General features: G+C 45.5%; 1 protein-coding gene and 1 pseudogene across 14 annotated transcripts in view; one reads left to right on the top strand and one right to left on the bottom strand.

Annotated features, from left to right (window-relative positions):
* Positions 1-21,535, bottom strand: part of LOC147440783 (uncharacterized) — a 119,458-nt gene that overhangs the window by 10,330 nt on the left and 87,593 nt on the right. The gene's annotated exons all lie outside the window — the stretch shown is intronic.
* Positions 4,678-6,118, top strand: LOC147440784 (uncharacterized; annotated as a pseudogene).

Genomic DNA, 21,535 nt, shown 5'->3' with positions numbered 1-21,535 from the left:
GTAATTCTCTGTTTTCAGCCCCTAATCACCTCGATTAGGGCTGTTTTCAGCAGATCAGCCATAGAAATCCTCTTCTCTCTCCTTATCCTAAGTCTACATCAAGTTTGGCGCGATTCCATCGCGAAGAAGACCTCTGTTTCGGCGTAGGGGTGCGTACAGGTAAGAATTTCAGGTTATGTGCAGAAAATTACAGCAAGCATGTGCGTGTGCATTTTGCTTGTTTCTCTTTTGTGTTCTATGCATGAAGGAATGAGCATGAAGGCAACACATAACGGAAGATGGACTCTCCTCTGTGAGAGCTTCCGATGAGCTGTTTCGGAAGATGGACTCTCTTTTCGAGAGCTTCCAACCAGTCTCGCAGAAGAGGGGAAATCCCCTAAGCAGTAAGAAAGTGGAAACACTTTCTCAGTCAGTAGTCAGAACAGAGCAGAAGAAAGAATAGAGGACGGGCGTATGCCCCGTTCCTGTGCTTGTAAAGATTCTCCCTTAGTAATAAAGATATTCTCTTTATGGGGGGGGACCAGCCCATCTTCTGGTCCCCAATGAAGTGTCAAGTTTTCTCGCTCCCTCTAATTCTCTTGAGTATTTGAAGTGCAATTAAACGTCAGTTTACGCTTCCGTATTTTTGTGACAATCATGCTCTTGTATCGCTGACCATTTCTTTTCAGTTTAGTGTAGCACACAGGCTACGGGCAGCAGCCCCTACTCGCTACACCTTCATGCGGGAGACGGACTCTGTATACATAGATGGAATCTACAGACGCCTGTGCACAGAGGAGCCAGGGTGACCTCTGGAGGAGCTTACTACTATACTGACACAGACACTACATGATGCAGCAGCATAGGCATACCCACATACCCAGCCTGAGCAGAGACGCCGTTCTGGGAGCATGTCCCTGAACAATTGGTATGATGAGGAATGCCAAGACACTAGAGCTGGACTTCAGAGGGAGGTGCTTTTGGGGGACATCACTCATAGGCAGTCACAGATTGACTTCCGACGCCTAGTGCGGCGGAAGAAGAGGGCATTTTTGGCTCGCCTAGAGCAGGATCTATACCAGCTATTCTTGAGTCAGGACTCACGTGAGGTGTGGAGACTCTTTCATGAGCGCCCCCCCCCCCGACCATCACTTCTACAGAGGCTTGGGGCCAGTATGCATCATCTTTGTACACAGTTCCTGAGCAACCCCCCCGATCCATGCCCACACACACATGCTTTTTTCATCGCTGAGATGGTGAGGAAGGCCATTGACAGGATGAGGACTGGGAGAGCATATGATCATGATGGCTTAGTGGTTGAGCATTTCATGCATGCCAGAGATTTACTAGTAGAGCTTCTAGCAGTTATGTTTAACCGTGCCATGTGTGAGGGCTTGCCTGATACTTGGAGCCTATCTACTATTGTACCTATCTTCAAGTCGGGAGACCCTATGGAGCCTGAGAACTATCGCACTATCATGATTGGAGACACATTGGCACGGTTGTACGCATCTATTCTTGAGCAGCAGCTGAGTAGATGGGCAGAGAGGGAGGGGATACGTGCAGCCGAGCAGGCAGGTTTCAAGAGGGGTTTTTCTACTCTTGACCATATCTTGACACTCATAGCCATCATTGAAGAGGGCAGATCGCGTGGGAGACGGATCTATTGCATCTTTGTGGATTTCCGCAAAGCATTTGACACAGTGCCCAGAGCTAGATTGATGCGCAAATTACAGCAGATGGGAGTACGCACAGAGCTCATTTGGGGGGTCATGGCATTATACAGGTCAGTAGTGGGGCATGTATGCACCCCAGAGGGTCTATCCACACCGGTTTACTCCACTATTGGGGTGAAGCAGGGCTGCCCGTTCTCTCCTACTCTATTTGGTATGATGTAGATGAGGTTTCTGACTACATTGAGAGAGATGGTGATAGAGGTGCACAGCTGGCAGGGACATGGATTCCACTACTGTTATATGCTGATGATATTGTTTTGATCTCTGACTCTCCGGAGGGGATGCAACGTCACCTGGATGCTTTGCATAGGTTTGCCCAAGAAAGTGGTTTGTCCATCAACCTTGGTAAAACCAAGGTCATGGTATCTAATACCACCCCACAGTGGATCACGAGGTCAGCGCCCGCCTTCACATACGGCCAGGAGAAGGTGGAGTATACAGATGCTTACACTTACCTTGGAGTGGTTTTTAGTGGGCCAGCATTTTCATTGAGGAGGGCAGCAGAGACTAGATTGACCAGAGCCCATGCAGCATTGGGTAAATTGGAAAGGATGTGTTCACAGGTTCAGTTTCAGGAGCCTCGGACGAAGCTCTGGCTCTTTGACACTTTGGTGGCTTCTGTATTGCTTTATGGAGCTGAGATTTGGGGACCACGTGCTATTATACGAGCAGAGCTAGCTGCCCCCCCACTGGTGGTTGAGGCACTCACCAGATCTGTCTCCTTCATACACCACATGTGGGAACTTCCCAGAGACAGATATGCACGTCTTGCACTTGAGTTCTCTCGACAGTTAGCCATGCAGGGAGATACAGCATGTTGGTATGGGGAGATGACGTCATGGGTTCAGGCGCATGGGTTCAACATAGACAGATTGCCTCCTTTCCAGTACTCACTGGATGCGCCCTCTCTGACTCTTACACACTCCGAGATCACCAGGCTCATTTGCCAGGACTTGACTCAGCTAGACACCAAGAGGACATGGATACAGCCAGTACAGGAGCTAGGCACGAAGATGGCTTTCTACAGAGAGCATCTCCTCCAGCTTACGGAGGATATTTGTGACGAGGCCCAGATACATGGACACTCACCTGTCTCATGGGATACGATGTGCTATTGGCTAGATACGCACATCTTCACACCAGCTGCGGATCAAGACTAGGAGATACAACGGAGTACCAGCAGAGGCCAGGACATGCCCCCTGTGTGACATCGAGCCTGAGACAGAGTTGCACTACACATGCCACTGCCCCGTCTACTACGAGATACGAGGCCGCTTCCATTGCTTGTTCAGAGAGGGCTTTGGACCATTCTCTAGAGTCATGCGGTAGGAGGATCAGAGATGCCTGGGTTTGTTTTTGTTGGAGCTGCGCACACAGAGAGAGCCTGATGAGAGGAGAGACTAGCCAGTCTCAGAGACAGATCACGGACTTCTTTAGAGCTGCCACTAGACACCCGGAGGAGTTACTACCACAGCAGAGCTCGTCGCTTTACACCAGAGGCATACTGATCGACCGAGTGACTAAGCTGGGGAGATCCAGACGCCCACGACTGCAGAGGACTACACAGCATCGACAGAGCCTGCATCAGAGGATCCGGGTCACTTTGGCTCGACATGCACGACGCCCGGTCAGACTACTGACCATGGAGGAGATTGATGAGATCCGCTAGCGACCGATGCTGGATCTCCTGTGATCTAGCTATCCCAGCTAGTTGTTTTAGCTGCTTAGTCCACACCCAGCAGTCTAGGATTCCATAGTATTTTATTTTGTCATTTTGTCATCTTGTTACTTTGACTTTGTATCAGATCCACCACATTGTAACTTTCTAGTCTCATAGGTCACTTTGGCCTTTTGAAGACGTTAATATAACATTTCATTTCATTTCATCTCTCTCTCTCTCTCTCTCTCTCTCTCTCTCTCTCTCTCTCTCTCTCTCTCTCTCTCTCTCTCTCTCTCTCTCTCTCTCTCTCTCTCTCTCTCTCTCTCTCTCTCTCTCTCTCTCTCTCTCTCTCTCTCTCTCTCTCTCTCTCTCTCTCTCTCTCTCTCTCTCTCTCTCCGCCTTGGGACGCTTGGAGAGGATGTGTTCGCAAGTTCAGTTCTAGGAACCTCGGACTAAGTTATGGCTCTTTGATACTTTAGTAGTCTCAGCTATGTTGTATGGGGTGCAGGTGTGGGGACCTTCAGTAGGCCAGGATACTTTAGTAGCCTCAGCTATGTTGTATGGGGTGCAGGTATGGAGACGTATGGAGAGGCCCTTGGTATCTATGATCTCTCGACTGATTAGAGCCAAGGCCTCCATACCTCACGCTATCATTCAAGCAGAGCTAGCTGCCCCCCCTATGGAGATTGAGGCGCTTACCAGATCATTCTCCTTTGTGCACAGCCTATGGGATACTACTAGAGACAGATATGCTAGACTCGTTACCAGGGAACGCCCTCTAGCCCCCGTTCCGGCGTTCCGGGTGGCAGCTCCCTTCCCGAACGTTCTGGAACGTCCCGGAACGTCTAGACGTTCCGGGTGGCCAGTGCAAACCGGAACGGCCGTTCTGGAACGTTCCGGAACGCCCCTGGAACGGCCAACGGCTACAAACAAATTTGGCAAAAATTGAAAAAATTGAAGTAAATGTTTGGGCTTCTTTTTGAAGTGTGCAAGGCCTCAAGGACTCATAAAATGCACCCCCCTCCCCCTTCTCTCCACAAGCTAATCCTCAAGGATCAAGCTCTCTCCCTCTCACACTCTCAAGATCTCTCCCTCTCGAGTCTCAAGACTCACTCTCTCGAGGTTCAAGGCTTAAGACCTTCAAGCTCTCTTCCTCTCCCTCCCACTCTCTCAAATCTCTCAAATCTCTCTCTCTCTCTCTCTCTCTCTCTCTCTCTCTCTCTCTCTCTCTCTCTCTCTCTCTCTCTCTCTCTCTCATCGTCTAGTCATAGTAAGGTTGAAAGGTCTTCAAAATGAGTTTTTTGTGAGTATTAGAGTCAAAGGACTCTAATACTCCTTGTATTTAAACACAAGGAGCTAAAAAATGCACTATTTGGGTGTTTTTTATACCTCCCGTTCCGCGCCGTTCCCGTTCCGCGGGGATCCCGTCGCCGTTCCCGTTCCACGTTCCGGGTAACTATGGCTAGACTGGCCCTTGAGTCTTCCAGACAGTTAGCTCTACAAGGGGACACTTCATGCTGGTATGCACAAATGACATCATGGTTTGAGACGCATGGCTTCACCATGGACAGGCTGCCTCCTTTCCAGTACTCTCTTTAGACACCCTCGCTGTCTCTTACAATGGTGGAGATTACTAGACTCATTCGTCATGACCTTAGCTACCTGGACACCAGGAGTACATGGATAGATCCGCCTCGAGTTGGCAAGAAGATGGCTTTCTATAGAGAGAATCGTCTCCACCTCACAGGACATGGGTTTGTGGTTCGACCCAGCTACATGGAGACACGTATGTCTCATGGTTTGCGTTGTGCCATTGGTCAAATACGCACATCCTCACATCAGCTCAAGATTGAGACTGGTAGATTCAGAGGGATACCAGCAGACAACGGGATATGCCGCTTATGCCAGATAGAGCCACAGACAGAGTTACATTACATATGTCACTGCACAGTGTACTATGAGATACGGGGCCGTTTCCACTGCCTCTGCAAAGAGGGTTTTGGTCCTTTATCTAGGGTTATTAGTTATGAGGACCAGAGATGTCTTGGATTATATCTACTTGAGTTACACAGACATAGAGACACTTTACTGGGGAGAGCTAGAAAGAGACAGTCCTAGAGACAGATTACAGATTTCTTTTCACTAGATATGGTACAACCAGATGAGCAGTCACTACCGCAGAGCTCAGTCCACACTCACTCGACCACTACTGGCACTCTTACTGACCGAGCACTGGAGCTACGGAGATCCAGACGACCACGACTGAGGAGAGGAGCTACACAACATCGACGGAGACTACAGCAACGGATTCGAGCTATACTATCTCGACACCCAGAGTGCACATGAGGATAGATCCTCACCATTTCTCCCCCCTTTCTGTCATTGTTTCACACATTGTTACATCCAATTTATTGGGTACCTATTGTATCAGCTGTCACATCCCCACAGTTCCAGCTTGTAGCAGTAGTATTTTTGTTCTATTTCTTTTGTACCCAGACATGGTATCAGATTCACTATTTTGTAACAAATTGGTCTCATAGGTCATTTTGGCCTTTTGAAGACGTTAATATAACATTTCATCTCTCTCTCTCTCTCTCTCTCTCTCTCTCTCTCTCTCTCTCTCTCTCTCTCTCTCTCTCTCTCTCTCTCTCTCTTCAGTGGGAGACATTCACAGAGGGAGATCGCGGACTTCTCTAGAGCAAAGACTCGACAATTAGATGAGCAAGCTTCGCAGCAGACTTCAAAGTCCACTTATACCAGAGGTATATTGACTGGCGAAGCCATTGAGCTTGGGAGAGCTAGACGCCCACATCTATGAGAACCACCAGTACATCGACAGAGGCTCCATCAGATTCTAGCACGACATGGGAGACGTCCAGTACACTATTTATAGAGGCAGACATTGACACGATGCTCTTCAGCGCCTGATGCACTACATCCTTGGACAACGCCCAATGCCAAACATCCTCGGACATTGATGTTCATTTTAGCTTTTATTTTATTTTGTACCCAGACATTGTATTAGATCCACCAGGATTGTATTAGTTTGGTCTCTTAGGTCATTTTGGCCTTTTGAAGACGTTTCATTTAATATTTCATCTTTCTGTCTCTCTCTCTCTCTCTCACTGTTTTTAGGGTTTCGTTACCACTTTTTTGCTATTTTTAGATTTTTGAAATTGCTTTTTGGCTGTTTTTAGAGTATCGAAACTGTTTTTTAGGGTTTTGTGTTCTTGCTATTTTTTAGGGTTTTGTCATTGTTTCTCGCTATTTTTTAGGTGTCCGAAACTGTTTTTTGCTATTATTTAGGGTTTTGCCGTTTTGAAGCTGATTTTCTTTGTTTTTTAGGGTTTCACAATTGTTTCTTGCTGTTTTTTAGAGTTTCTTGTATTTTTTGGTTGTTTTAGAGTCTCACTCTCTCTCGAGCAGCAATTGAGTAGATGGGTAGAGAGAGCAGGCATACGAGCATCATGACGGGCAGGTTTCAAGAGAGGTTTTTCTACTCTTGATCACATATTGACACTCAGAGCTATTATTGAGGAGGGCAGTGGACAGATCACATTGTAGGAGGATTTACTGTACTTTTGTGGATTTCCGCAAAGCATTTGAAACAGTCCCTAGAGCTCAACTGATGCGTAGGTTATAGGAGATGGGTGTACCCACAGAGCTGATTTAGGGGATCATGGCCCCGTACAGGACAGTTGTGGATCAGGTCCGCACTCCCGAGGGGGTGTCTGAGCTTTTTCACTCCACTATTGGGGTGAAACAGGGTTGTCCACTCTCCCTTACTTTATTTGGTATGTATGTGGATGAGGTTTCAAATTACATTGAGAGGAGAGGCGACAGAGGAGCACAGTTAGCAGGGACTTGGATCTCATTGCTACTATATGCAGATGATATTGTGTTGATCTCAAATTCACCATAGGGGATGCAGCGACATTTGGATACATTACACACATTTGCTAGTATCGGTGAACCTTGGCAAGACCAAGGTATGGTGTTCAACACCACACCACACCACACCACAGTGGGTCAGGCGATCTGCACCTACCTTTGCATATGGTCAGGAGACGGTGGAGTACAGATGCATGCACTTACCTTGGTGTGGTCTTTAGTGGCCCAGTGTTTTCTTTGAGGAGAGCAGCAGAGACCATGCTAACGAGAGCATACAAGGCTTTAGGGAAGATGAAGAGGATGTGTTCGCAGGTTCAATTTCAGGAACCTCGAACGAAACTATGGCTTTTCGACACTTTGGTCACATCAGCTATGCTTTATGGGGTGCAGATATGGGGGCCATCAGTGGACCGCCATAGCCAGGCTGGCATTACTGATAGATGGAAGTGCATGGAGAGACCTCTGGTCTCTATGATTTCTCGGATGATTAGGGCCAAGGCCTCTGTACTGCATGAGATTATCCATGTAGAGCTCGTTGCTCCCCCACTGGTCATCGAGGCACTTACCAGATACGTTTCTTTCATACACAGTATCTGCGATCTCCCCCTCGGTAGCTTGTCTCACAGGGAGACACCTCTTGTTGGTATGCACAGATGACAGCTTGGTTCAAGCTGCATGGTTTTGACATGGATAGATTACCCCCTTTCCAGTATTCACTTGACGCACCCTCCTTGTCTCTCACACGGACCGAGACCACTCAGCTCATCAGACAGGACTTGATTCAGTTAGACACTAGGAGGACATGGATACAACCTGTGTGTGTGCTTGGCACGAAGATGGCTTTCTACAGAGAGCATCTCCTTGAGCTTACAGAGGATGGTTTTGTGACCAGATCAGCCTACATGGACACTCATCTATCCCATAAATTATGATGTGTTACTGGACACATGCGCACATCATCACACACATGCGCACATCATCACATCAATTAGAGATTGAGGCTAGCAAATTTAGAGGAGTACCAGCAGAGGCTGTCAAACTAATGACATGGCATTTCCAAACTTATGGACAGCTGCCAAAGGGCCAAAGGGACACCTAGCATTAATATTTTTGCGTAAAGAGTTGCTGACGTGGCTACTGTACGGACGCCCACGATTCACCCTGCTGACGTGGCAGGGTATACGGACAGCCATAAAACGCGTTGATTGCTGACGTGGCGGCATCATACGGAAATTCCGCTTTTTGTGCTGCTAATCAGCTTTTGGATCAAGTTGCTTTTGAGTTTACTTTTTTGGGGCTCTGCTTTTGGCATCCCTTGTAGCAATAAGTAAGTCCCAAGGGCCTCACTTCTCAGAGCATCTAGACGCAAAGTCTGAGAGCGAGGACCCGCAGGAGTTTTACTTTGCTCAAAGATCAATATAAAAAAAAATACCGAAAGGGGCGCCAGTCTTTGGGGCCAATCTCTCTTGGCACGGAACTACGCCGGGCCGTGTCGACTCTTTAATTGTGAAGAATTTTAAGTAAATCTTGTAGCAGGGCTACACTGTCACTGGCATGGGACAAGCAGTTAGTTGCAGTTGGGCTTGAGTTCACACTAGGCGGACTCTCAACTGGGCAGTGACACGTGGCAAGTGTTATGGATGGTGGTCCAGTGGACACCGTGGCCAGATCACCACCACCTCAGTTAGGAGATAGGCTTAGCTGGATTGGGATATCTGCCAACTGTTGGTGGCTCTTAGGAGATACATATGAGTGGTTGGTTTCAGTCGTCGGTACGCATCATTATCTACTTTTGTGTGGTCCGTCATCTAGAGTCTCTCATCAGAGTTGTACACAGCACGTCTGCACCATCCCCGCACAGTTCAGCCTCAACACCCCCACTGTACCTATGAGATTTGGGCTGGAGCTGAGTGTACTGCCATGCCAAAGTCTGTATCGGTTTCTTTGAGTTTGTCGATGTTCGTGCTGTTCATGATCTGCCAAGTCATACTGTTGTTGTTGCTCTGTTATTCTTGCTATGTTGTTCTTCGTCTTCTGTGTTTCATTCTATGGAGTGAGATTTCACGCACAGTGCACTGAGGAGCACCCACTATAGAGGGCACGACACATTATTTCCGCTACAAATCTCTACTGTGTCACGACAAAATCTAGACTTGGGGTGTCCAAGTTTGTTACAATGGTATCAGAGCACGGTCGATTTCTCTTCTACTGGTAAATCCGATCCTTCTTCTCACGGCACCTATGGATTCCGAAAGAATCAGTCGACCCCTTCTGCCACTGTTTAGGTGGGACGAAGCACAGAAAATTCAAGCGACCCAGCAAAGAATGAGTACGGGCCACCCCGGCCCACACAGTATGAACTCATAGAGATGCAACGTCCACAGCAGGTTGACGAGTGCGCAAAGCAGATGCTTCAGTTTGCCAAGGATCCCTAGTATGCAAAATTTTTGACCCAGCAGTCAATTGCTGAAGTGCATACCCAATGGCAGAAAGCCATCGAAACACCAATCAAACCGGCAATCAAAAACCTCCTACTCCAAGGATGTTCACTGAAGAAGAACTCCCTGATGTGGTCCAAACCCAAATCAATCAGACTCTGGACACGAAGAAGCCATCGAAGAAACCATCCAAGACGCAATTGAAGAAGCGCAATAAGGGGATTGACTACCCCGGTTACTTGGGCCGTCAATCTTCTTTTGCATCTGTACGAAAACAGAAGAAGCATGCGTGTTTCGAAGGACTACCCAATTCTTCTTCCTCTTCTTTTGACAGTTCTTCTAGCTCTTCCTCTTCCGACTCAAGCAAGGAGGATAGAAAGGGCAAGGAGTACAAATGAACCCGACCAAAATTGAGACAATTTGTGATTGGCCTGACTTGAAGAATGTTCATGAAATTAGAAGCTTTTTGGGCTTGTGTTCTTACTATCGGCGGTTCATTCAGAAGTTTGCAGAAATAGCTTCGCCTTTGCACTTATTGACCCAGAAAGGAGTCCCTTTCTCATGGGAACCGTCAGAGGTGACTGCTTTTCAGACACTTAGGAAAAATTGACTACTGGACAGTGTTGGCTTTGCAAGATTTGCAAAAGCCATTCGAAATTTATTCTGACGCTTGTGGTCATAGTCTGGGAGCGGTCTTGATGCAAGAAGGCCATGTGATTGCATATGAAAGCAAAATGTTTTCAAGGCCAGAATTGGTAGCGCAAATTTATGAGAAAGAGCTATTGGCAATGATACATGCTCTTACACAGTGGCGACATTATCTACTCGGAGCTGATTTCACGGTCTTTACTGATCATCACAGTCTACGCTACTTCATGTCACAGAAGAAGCTTTCGGAAAAGCATATGCTGTATGCTAACATCTTGTCACGGTTTCACTTCCAGATTGTCCATGTTCAGGGACAGAAAAACTTAGTGGCATATGCATTGTCTCACAAGCCCCTCATTTTGGCTATTTCTGCGATACATCCCAGAAGCTTCGAGGATATGGTTGACCGGTACACCACTGATTCAGATTTTACCGATGTTTTTACTAGGATACAGAATGGGAAGATAGTGCCAGGATATTCCATACGGGATGGCTACTTGATGAAGAAAACAATGTTGTGTGTTACACAGCCTTTGAGGGAGGAGGTTTTGACAGAGTGCCACTGTCCACCATTTACGGGTCACCGCGGCATCAAGACCCCCTTGAAGGGGGTGAAGCGTTATTTCTTTTGGCGGAGACTCAAGAAAGATGTGGACGACTTTGTTCATAGTTGTTTAGTATGCCAGAAGGTGAAGTTTGACAGGCATAAGGCACAAGGATTACTACAGCCTTTACCCATTCCCACCTGCCCCTGGGAAAGTATTGCAATGGATTTCATCTTTGATCTCCCGAAGACATAGAGTGGGCACGATGGCATTTGGACTGTCATTGACAGATTTAGCAAGCAAGCTCACTTCATTCCAGTGTAGAAAACAGTCAAGCCGGACCATTTAGCGAGATTGTTCATTGCACAAATATTTCAATCACATGGCATGCCTGAGACAATAATCTTCGACAGAGATCCCTGATTCACGAGTTTGTTTTGGAGGGCTATTTGGAAGAACATTGGTACGCGGTTGCAGTTCTCGTTATCATTCCACCCGCAAACAAATGGGCAATCAGAGATCGCAAATTCAATTGTTCTAGATTTATTGAAGTCTTACATCTCTCATCAAAAGACTCAATGGGAATTTTCTTTGCCTTTGGTGGAATTCGCCTACAATAAAACGGTTCACCCTTCAACGGGGAAGGCGCCATTTGAGATAATTGAAGGTGCTCAAAAGGTTCCACCCTTTCTCAACACTAAAAACAAGATTTTTGAAGCCGACCAATACACGAGGGACTTGCACACTGTTTTTGCCAAGGTCCACCAGGCTATATAGAAATCTCAAGTACGACACAAGAAGGCAGCAGATCAACATCGACGAGACTTGAAACTGAAGGAAGACGATTGGGTGCTCTTACGTTTTGCAAAGGCACGCCTACGGAAACGAAAGGGAAAGGAGCGGCCTTTTCCAAAGCTTAGAATGACGTATTATGGCCCTTTCCAGATTAAAGAAAAAATAAATGATGTCTCCTTTCGACTCAAGCTACCACATTCTTGGAAGATTCACAATGCATTCCATGTGAGTCTCTTAAAACCTTTTAAAGGTGAGGTGTCAGTTGATAGGGAGCCAGATGAGCAACCCAAAGTGGAAGAGAGCGAGGAGATACTCGTTCTTGAATAGATTTTGGCACACAAGGAAAGAAAAGTGAAAGGTAAAGTGATTCAGCGTTCTTAGTTAAATTCAAGAACTAAGCGGCATTAGATGCGAAGTGGATGGAGGAGGACCTAGCAGATACTCCTCATATTTTGGAACTTATACTTGAAGCATTCGGTTTAGCTACATCTACTTCAAGAGATCCTGCAGATCAGCAGGGCCGAATCTAGTGTAGAGGAATTGCACAAGAGGAGTCACTCCGCTCCTTTGTTACAGATTACCTGGATTGAATAGAGTCACTAATATCCCTTTGGGTTTCAGAGATACTATTGGGCTGAGAGTATTCTGTTGTATGACTTTATGAAATGGAATTCCCAAAATTGAATATGAATGATTTGTACTCTCTGTTATGAGTGCGTATAGAGCTAGAAGAGAGCAAGAGGAGGCGCTCACAATGTACAAGAACTTGGATTTGATGATAAGCTTAATATTGATTACAAGACTTAATACTTTATTAAGAGAGCTAGATACAAGACTTGGATTACATGAATTGAGTACAAGACAAGGCTTGATTGCAAGCACAAGACTTGAACATAAGAACTAGAAGAGGGATTTCCTCATAGGAGGCTCACAACTGGTGTTGGCAAAACTGAGGGGCTTGTGGCCCAAGACCCCTATTTATACTAGTGCTTGAGGAGGTTACTTGAGGAGGTTAGGACTTTCTAGGTTCTTCTTGAGGAGGTTAGAATCTTCTAGAACCTTCTTGATCCTTCTAGTTCTTCTCGAACCTTCTGGATCCTTCTTCAACTTCCTAGAGCTTTCCAGAAACTTCTAGATTCTTCCGGAATCTTCTCCAAGCTTCTGGAAACTTCTTGATCCTTCTTCAACTTTCTAGAGTTTTCCAGAAACTTCTAGATTCTTCCGGAATCTTCTCCATGCTTCTAGAATCTCCTTGATACTTTTAGAACTTCTAGAATCTTCTAGAGCCTTCTAGCGATGATGTAGGCGATGATGCAGGCAGCAACTGACTCTCAAGCATCCATGACATTACCCCCTCCTCTAGCGACGAGTTCCACGAGGAGCAGTGGTGTTCCTTGAGTTGGGCTTCCATGGATGTTGTTGATGGAACTCTTGGACTTTGAGAGATGCATGCTGTAGATTGTGTGCTAGTTCCCAGGTTCGTTCACTAACATCATAGTCTTTCCAATGCACCAAGTACTGTAACCTGCCACACGAAACTCGAGAATCTAGGACTTTCTCGACTTCATATTCGTCATGTCCTTGAATCTCAACCGGAGGAGGGCTCTTCCTGGGATCTTAGATGTGTGACAAGGTTCTAGGACTGAGACATGAAAGACCGGATGGATTTTCATAGACGAGGGCAATCGGAGTCGATAGGTGACTAGATTGACTTGACGGATAATTTAAAACGGGCCAAGCCTTCGATAATCAAGCTTTTGACAGGGACGAGATGAACGCAGATCATGTCGGAGGAGCCACACTTTATCCCCTTCTTTGTATTTTGGATGCTGCATGCGATGGAGATCTGCACTTTCCTTATACTTGGATTGAGCTTCTTTGTAATGAATTGTAAGTTCTTTGTGAATTGCAGATAATTGTTGTGTAAGATGAATAGCAACTGGATTCTTGACTTGATAGTGTCTATGGATATCCTGTTTGGGATGTTGACCATAATTAACAAAGAATTGAGTGTGACCGGTGGAGGCGTGAAAACTGTTATTATAGGAGAATTCTGCTAGCGGTAGGAGCTCGACCAATTATCCTGGTGATAATTGATAGTACAGCGGAGATACTGTTCCAAAACTTGATTTACTCTCTCTGTTTGTCCACTTTGTGGGTGATTGGCTGAGGAGAGGTTGATTTGTACTCCGAGTAGCTTGAATAAGCTTTTCCAAAAGCTAGAGATGAATTGTGGGCCTCGATCAGAAACTATGTCATCTGGTAATCCGTGATAACGATAGATATGTTGTAGAAAGAGTTTGGCCGTACCTTCGCTGGTGATGGTTTTAGTAGTTGGAATGAAGTGTGTCATTTTTGTAAACCGATCCACGACTACTAAAATGGAGTCAAATTCTTGTGACAAGGGGAGCTCTACAATGGAATCCATGGAGATGGATGACCATGGTTTGGTTGGAATGGGCAAGGGATGGAGTAACCCATGAGGACGATGACGAGGGGCCTTTGATCTATTGCAAGTGTCACAAGTGCCTACATACTCCTTGACAAGCTTCCACATTTGAGGCCACCAACAGTCACGGGAGAGAAGCTCAATTGTCTTATTAACCCAAAATGCCCTGCTGATGGAAGATCATGCCGTTGCTGAAGTACCTCCAAGCTTGTTGGTCCTGGTGGAATATAGAGAAGACCCTTATAGTAAATTAGTCCATCAATTTCTTGAAAGTCCTCATTAACCTCTTGTCCTTGTAGTTGTTGTCTAATATTCTGAGCAAGTGGGTCTTTGGCAATTTGCGTCTTTACCTTAGAAAGAAAAGTAGAATCTTCAGGAGCTTGGCTCATGGTGGCGTTTAGCTTAAGCTGCTCAGGTTTCAAAATCACTGACTCTTGTTGATCAAATGCTGCGTCGCCTTCTCTAGGTGCAAGGTAGGATCTTCTTGATAAGGCATCTGGCTTAGCTTGTTGACGGCCAGGTCTATAAGAGATAAGAAAATCAAACCTTGATAGGATACCACTCCACCTAGCTTGGTGACGATTCAAGACGCGGGATGTCATGAAGTATTCCAAATTCTTGTGATCTGTATAGACAGTGATCTTATGGGGAGCTCCTTCAAGTAGGTGACGCCAAGTGTCGAAGGAGTCGATCATTGCTAAGAGCTCTTTGTCATGGATTTCATAATTGATTTCTGCAGCTGAGAACTTGCGGGAATGAAAAGCCACTGGATGTACTCGACCATCTTCTCCTACTTGGGATAGAATAGAGCCAAGGGCAAAATCTGAAGCGTCTGTTTCTAGGATGAAAGGCTTTGTAGGATCTACGTGAATTAGAATGGTGCAGAGTCTGAAATGCTTTCGCGGCCTCTGAGTCCCAGACAAACTTATTATGGCCTGTCAACCTTGTGAGTGTTGTAACCACCTTGGAGTATCCCTGTATAAAGATACGATAAAAATTTGCAAATCCAAGGAAACATTGAACATCTCTTACCGAGGTGGGTGTCTCCCAATCAAGGATGGTTTGAACCTTGTTTGGATCCATGGAGATTCCCTTTTCAGAAATTACATAACCAAGAAATTCCACCTTAGATTGATGAAAAGAGCACTTCTCCAACTTTGCATATAACCCTGATGCACGAAGCTTTTCAAGTACTAATCGTACATGGTGCTCTTGCTCTTCTTGATCCTTGGAAAATATCAAGATATCATCCAAATATATTACCACAAAATAATCCAAATACTCCCAAAAGATATCGTTCATTAAATGTTGAAAAACAGCTAGAGCATTTGTGAGACCAAATGACATGACAGTATATTCAAAGTGGCCATACCTTGTCCGAAAGGCTGTCTTCCATTCATCACCTTCTTTGATTCTGCCTAGATTGTAAGCACCACGAAGATCTATTTTTGTAAATATTCTTGCCTTGTCAAGGCGCTCAAGAAGCTCTGGGATCAAGGGAAGGGGATAGCGATTCTTGACGGTGATCTTGTTTAGGCCCCTATAATCCACGCACATCCGGAGAGTTCCGTCCTTCTTTTTTACAAAGAGTATTGGAGCTCCTACTGGGGACTTTGAATGCCGTATGAACCCCTTAGCAAGATTCTCATCAATATTTTTCCGTAATTCTACCAATTCATCTTGAGATAGCTTGTATATTGGGCCAAAAGGGGGTTGGGTTCCCTCCTGAAGCTCTATAACACAATCATAGGGTCGGTGCTCCGCTAAGAGGTCTGCATTCTTCTTCTCAAAAACATCATTGTAATCTTGATATTGACGTGGCAATGCCTCCATGATTTTTGTTGTCGACTTGTCGGTTGGTGTTGCAAATATCAGGAAAGCTGGATACTTTTTGGCTGCACGCATGAAGACCTTGGCTCCAAGATATATAGGCCTATTATGCCTCCCTTCTTCTTTTGGACTTTTCGTGGTTCAATTCTCCGAGCCCTCCAATCGATGTCAGGATTATGTAATTCAAGCCACGGTAGCCCAATAATAATTGGACTGCTTGGGCTTTGTATAATATTGAACGCTATTCTTGAAACATGCTCCTGCAATGTTACTTCTATGGGGCGAGTTTCATACATGACATCCCCTGAAGCGAGGGGACGACCATCAATGACTTCTACAGCTGCTAGATAGACTTCTCCGCAAGTGATATGCCTTGTTCTTTTGCAAATTATGTCCATGAAGCACGCTGTTGCGCCTAAATCTAGTAATGCTTCACAATCCATGTGCCTACACGGCATATGGATCTTGACTGGTAGCATAAAACTTGAAGTGGAATCAGCGGGAAAAAAGAAACCTTTTTTTGCTCGTCTTTTGTCCAACCGGTCGGTCTCTATTGGGGTTGGACGTCCATGTTTTCCGAACACGTTGAGGCCATTGCACCATGAACCTTCATCCTTCTCTTCCTTGGACACTGTTGAACTATGTGCCCCTGCTCTCCACACTACATATATAAGCCATTAATGCGTCGCCTTTGCTTCTCCTGGGCTGAGAGAGGTTGAAACCATGCTGAATCAATTTGCAGGGGCTCAATGCTTAATTCATGGCCCTGTTGAGGTGTGTAGCCATTATGTGTCACTTCTGTTTGGGGTCACGATGGTGCCCCAAGACGCCCTTCTTGTCTCCTCGCAAATAGTCGATTATCACATTCTATTGCTTGAGAAATGAACTCGCTTAGTGTGTGAACCTTTGGCATAGTCAATAAAAGATCTTTTACGTCATCCTTTAATCCCCACCGAAATTGGCTAATGAAATATTCCTCATGCCAAGTCAGATCACAAGTGAGCTGTTGAAATTCGGATGCATAGACGGATGCAGGTCTTGATCCTTGGCGGAGATTTCTAAGTTTGGTTTCAGCAACCCTTGCTCTATCAGTATCCCCAAAGGTTGCAGAGAACTCCCGCACAAAAGCTTCAAAGTCATGAAGAAGAGGAGATTCTTTTTCAAGTAAGGGAGCAAACCAGGAGAGAGCCGTACCCGAGAGGAGGGTCTCAATAAGGCCTACTTGAGAAGCATCATCTGGATAACGCTCTTGTTGCATTCGAATGAAGAGACGCACTTGTTGGAGAAAACCTCTAAACTTTGATCTAGTCCCATCAAATTTTTCAGGCATGCTGACCTTCGGCTCCTTCTTATGTTGTTGAGAATAGCTAGATCTTGCAGCTTGTGCTTAATGTGCGCTTGTCTCTTGAAGCTCTTGAATTTGACGTTGAAGATTTTGCAACGCCGGTCCCAAGATTATGGTTGCCCTGCTTGAAGTTGAGCGTTACTCTCGCGAAGTTCTTGTAACTGAGCTTGGATGCTTTGCAATGCGTTGATGACACCTTCCATCATCGGCTCCATGATGGCTTGAGAAGATTAAGAGATGGCAGTCTTGCCAAACTGTTATGAGTGCATATAGAGCTAGAAGAGAGCAAGAGGAGGCGCTCACAATGTACAAGAACTTGGATTTAATGATAAGCTTAATATTGATTACAAGACTTAATACTTTATTAAGAGAGCTAGATACAAGACTTGGATTACATGACTTGAGTACAAGACAAGGCTTGATTGCAAGGACAAGACTTCAACATAAGAACTAGAAGAGGGATTTCCTCATAGGAGGCTTACAACTGGTGTTGGCAAGACTGAGGGGCTTGTGGCCCAAGACCCCTATTTATACTAGTGCTTGAGGAGATTACTTGAGGAGGTTAGGACTTTCTAGGTTCTTCTTGAGGAGGTTAGAATCTTCTAGAACCTTCTTGATCCTTCTAGTTCTTTTAGAACCTTCTGGATCCTTCTTCAACTTTCTAGAGCTTTCCAAAAACTTCTAGATTCTTCTGGAATCTTCTCCATGCTTCTAGAAACTTCTAGAATCTCTTTGATACTTTTAGAACTTCTAGAATCTTCTAGATCCTTCTAGATTCTTCTAGAGCCTTCTAGCGATGATGTAGGCGATGACATAGGCGATGATGCAGGCAGCGACTGACTCTCAAGCATCCATGACACTCTCTCATCTGACTTGTTCGAGTACAGGAAATGAAAGACAAAATGATTGCAACATTTCGGTCTCATAAATCTCTATAGACATGATCGCAATAAGGATTAGTTAATCCGGCATCAGTGAGGTTCGAGATGGATCAGATGCGGTTACTAAATACCTTGCTGGCACTCATGGTCTGAGATTTGGAATGAATTTTTCTGTGATTGATTTGTCTGTGATGTCTTGTGATGTCAAGTGTAGTGATGTGACTGTCATCTTTGTACAAGTGCAAGATGTGTCATGTCTAGTGCATCGGTACTTAGAGTCAGTGTCGGTTGAAATGGTTTATGGCCTCTGTCTGTTTTGTAGACATAATCGAGGGCAATACAATTCTTTCAAGAGGGGGGTATGTCACAAACTGATGACGTGGCAACTTAGGTGCCAAAGGGCCAGAGGGCCAAAGGGACACCTAGCATTAAAAATGTTGCGTAAATAGTTGTTGATGTGGTTGTTGTCACAAACTGATGACGTGGCATGACCAACTACTAAGTTGTTCAGACTTATGGACAACTGTCGAGGGGCTTAAGGGACACCTAGGCATTAAAAATAATGCGTAAGAATTGCTGACGTGCCTGCTGTACGGACGGACGTCCACGATTCACGTTGCTGACGTGGCAGGCTGTACGGACGTCCGTAATTCACGCTACTAACGTGGCACTACTGTACAGATTTCCGCGAACAACGCTGGCTGCTTTTAGGCCTACTGCTTTTGAGTTAGAAGTTTTTGTGCTACTGCTTTTGGGGCTCTGCTTTTAGCATCCCTTTGTATCAATAAATAAGCCCAAGGGGGGTCTCACTTCTCAGAGCATCTGGACACATAGTCTGAGAGAGAGCACCCACGGGAGTTGTACTTTGCTCAAAGATTAATATAAACAGAAATATCGAAAGGGGCGCCAGTCTTTGGGGCCAATCGCTCTTGGCACGAAACTACGCCGGGCCGTGTCGACTCAGTAACTCAAAAGTAATTTAAGTGAATCTCTATTGTGCCTCGATAGAGTCTAGACTTGGGGTGTCCAAGTTTGTTACAATCTCTGTCGGAGACGATTGTCTCAGGCATGCCATGTAACTGAAATATGTGTGCAATGAACAGTCTCGCTAAATGGTCCCGACTTGATTGTTTTCCTCATTGGAATGAAGTGATCTTGCTTGCTAAATCTATCAATGACAGTCCAAATGCCATCGTGCCCACTCTGTGTCTTTGGGAGATCAAAGATGAAATCCATTGCAATACTTTCCCAAGGGCGGGTGGGAATGGGTAAAGGCTATAGTAATCCTTGTGCCTTATGCCTGTCAAACTTGACCGTTTGGCATACTAAACAACTGCGAACAAAGTCATCCACATCCTTCTTGAGTCTCGGCCAAAAAAAATAACGCTCCACCCCTTCAAGGTGGTGTTGATGCCACGGTAACCCGTAAATGGTGGACACTGGCACTCTGTCAAAACCTTTTACCTCAAAGGCTGTGTAACACAACATTGTTTTCTTCATCAAGTAGCCATCCCGTATAGAATATCCTAGCACTATCTCCCCATTCTCTATCCGAGGAAAAACATCAGTAAAGTCCGGATCGGTGGTGTACTGGTAAACCATATCCTCGAAGCTTCTGTGATGTATCGTAGAAATAGCCAAAACGAGGGGCTTCCGAGACAATCCATCTGCCATTAAGTTTTTCTATCCCTGAACATGGACAATCTAGAAGTGAAACTCTGACAATATGTTAGCCCACCGCATCTGCTTTTCCAAAAGCTGCTTCTTTGACAAGAAGTAGCGTAGACTCTGATGATCAGTAAAGACCGTGAAATCGGCTTCGAGTAGATAATGTCGCCACTCAGTGTCACTGTGTAAAAGCATGAATCACTACCAATAGCTCTCTCATAAATCTGTGCTACCAATTCTGGCCTTGAAAACATTCTGCTTTCATAAGCAATCACATGGCCTTCTTGCATCAAGACCGCTCCCAGACTACGACCACAAGCGTCACAATAAACTTCGAATGAATTTTGCAAATCTGGCAAAGCCAACACTGGTCCTGTAGTCAATTTTTCCTTAAGTGTCTGAAAAGCAGTCACCTCTGTCGGTCCCCACGAGAAAGGGTGACACAAGATGGGCACCACACACCAATAGAAAAGAACAGATTGAACAGACTTTCAGCACATTGAAAGAGAGAGAGAGAGAGAGAGAGAGAGAGAGAGAGAGAGAGAGAGAGAGAGAGAGAGAGACGACACGCGACACGGAGTGGCGGAATTAGAGAGTATTGGCCTCAAACCTTGGTGCCCCTTTCGGTATTTCTTTATATTGCATCATCAAAGTACAAGCCGGTACTCCAGACTCTGAACCTTCTCCACGAAGTAGGCCAGAGAATGAGCCCTTAGCACATATTTAAAGGCCCTTGGTCTATGAAAAGCAGTGTACATGAAAAGCCTTCAAACTCAAAAGCTTCGGGTCCAAAAGCAATGCCAAAAATCTGCCACCAACATAAATCATGAAATTCCGTACAATTGCCACGTCAGCACTGTCAGCGTAAAATCCGAAAACTACCACGTCATCAACTGCTACGCAGGTGTGCAAGTCCTGCTTTATTTTAATCCTTTATGTCACTTGGGTTCCCATCGGACGGGGTCCCCATTTTAATCAGCTGCTATGCATCTGTGCGGGTCCTGCTTTATTTTATGTCACTTGGGTTCCCATCAGACGGGGTCCCCATAAGTTGGTTGGACTTCTTCTTCTGTTACTTGTTCTTCTTAGGGTTTAAGCCCCTCGGCCGGCATCTGCAAGTTGGCTCCATTCTTCAGGGTTTTGATACGTCAGCAGTTTGTGAAATCTCCCCTTCTTGAAAGAGAGTAATCGTCCGCGATTACAGCATATCTGCAAAACAACTCAAGTTAGCTCAAAAATTTCCGAGGGTCATTCCGACGGACAATCAATTTGCTCTTTTTGTTAAGGAGTTAGCTTCTCCTTTCAGCTCTTTTGATCAAGGAGTTGGCTTCTCCTTTCGTCCAGATCCGAACTCTTGATATTCCGGCACAGTAAAACTAGCCATCACACCTAGACCGCACTGATCTACCACGGGTGTCTTGATGCACTAAAATTACATACCCAGGCAATCTCAAACAATTAGGAATATTCAGTGGTTGGCACATCACAATGCAACACAAATGCTCACATATGCATGTTACAAGACATAGAAACATAAAGTCGGTGATGAACACTCCTCCCGCATAACCTAACAAGGTCTAGGCCGGGAGATATTCAACGACTCCCTCATCACTCCTGCCTTATAACCTAAAAAGGTCTGGGCCGGGAGATATAGAGGCATTTTACAACCA

The sequence above is a fragment of the Adiantum capillus-veneris genome, chromosome 15 (assembly GCF_014529385.1).
Source record: "Adiantum capillus-veneris isolate H3 chromosome 15, ASM1452938v2, whole genome shotgun sequence".
Classification (NCBI taxonomy): Eukaryota; Viridiplantae; Streptophyta; class Polypodiopsida; order Polypodiales; family Pteridaceae; genus Adiantum; species Adiantum capillus-veneris.
This window is presented reverse-complemented; position numbering and strand designations above follow the sequence as displayed.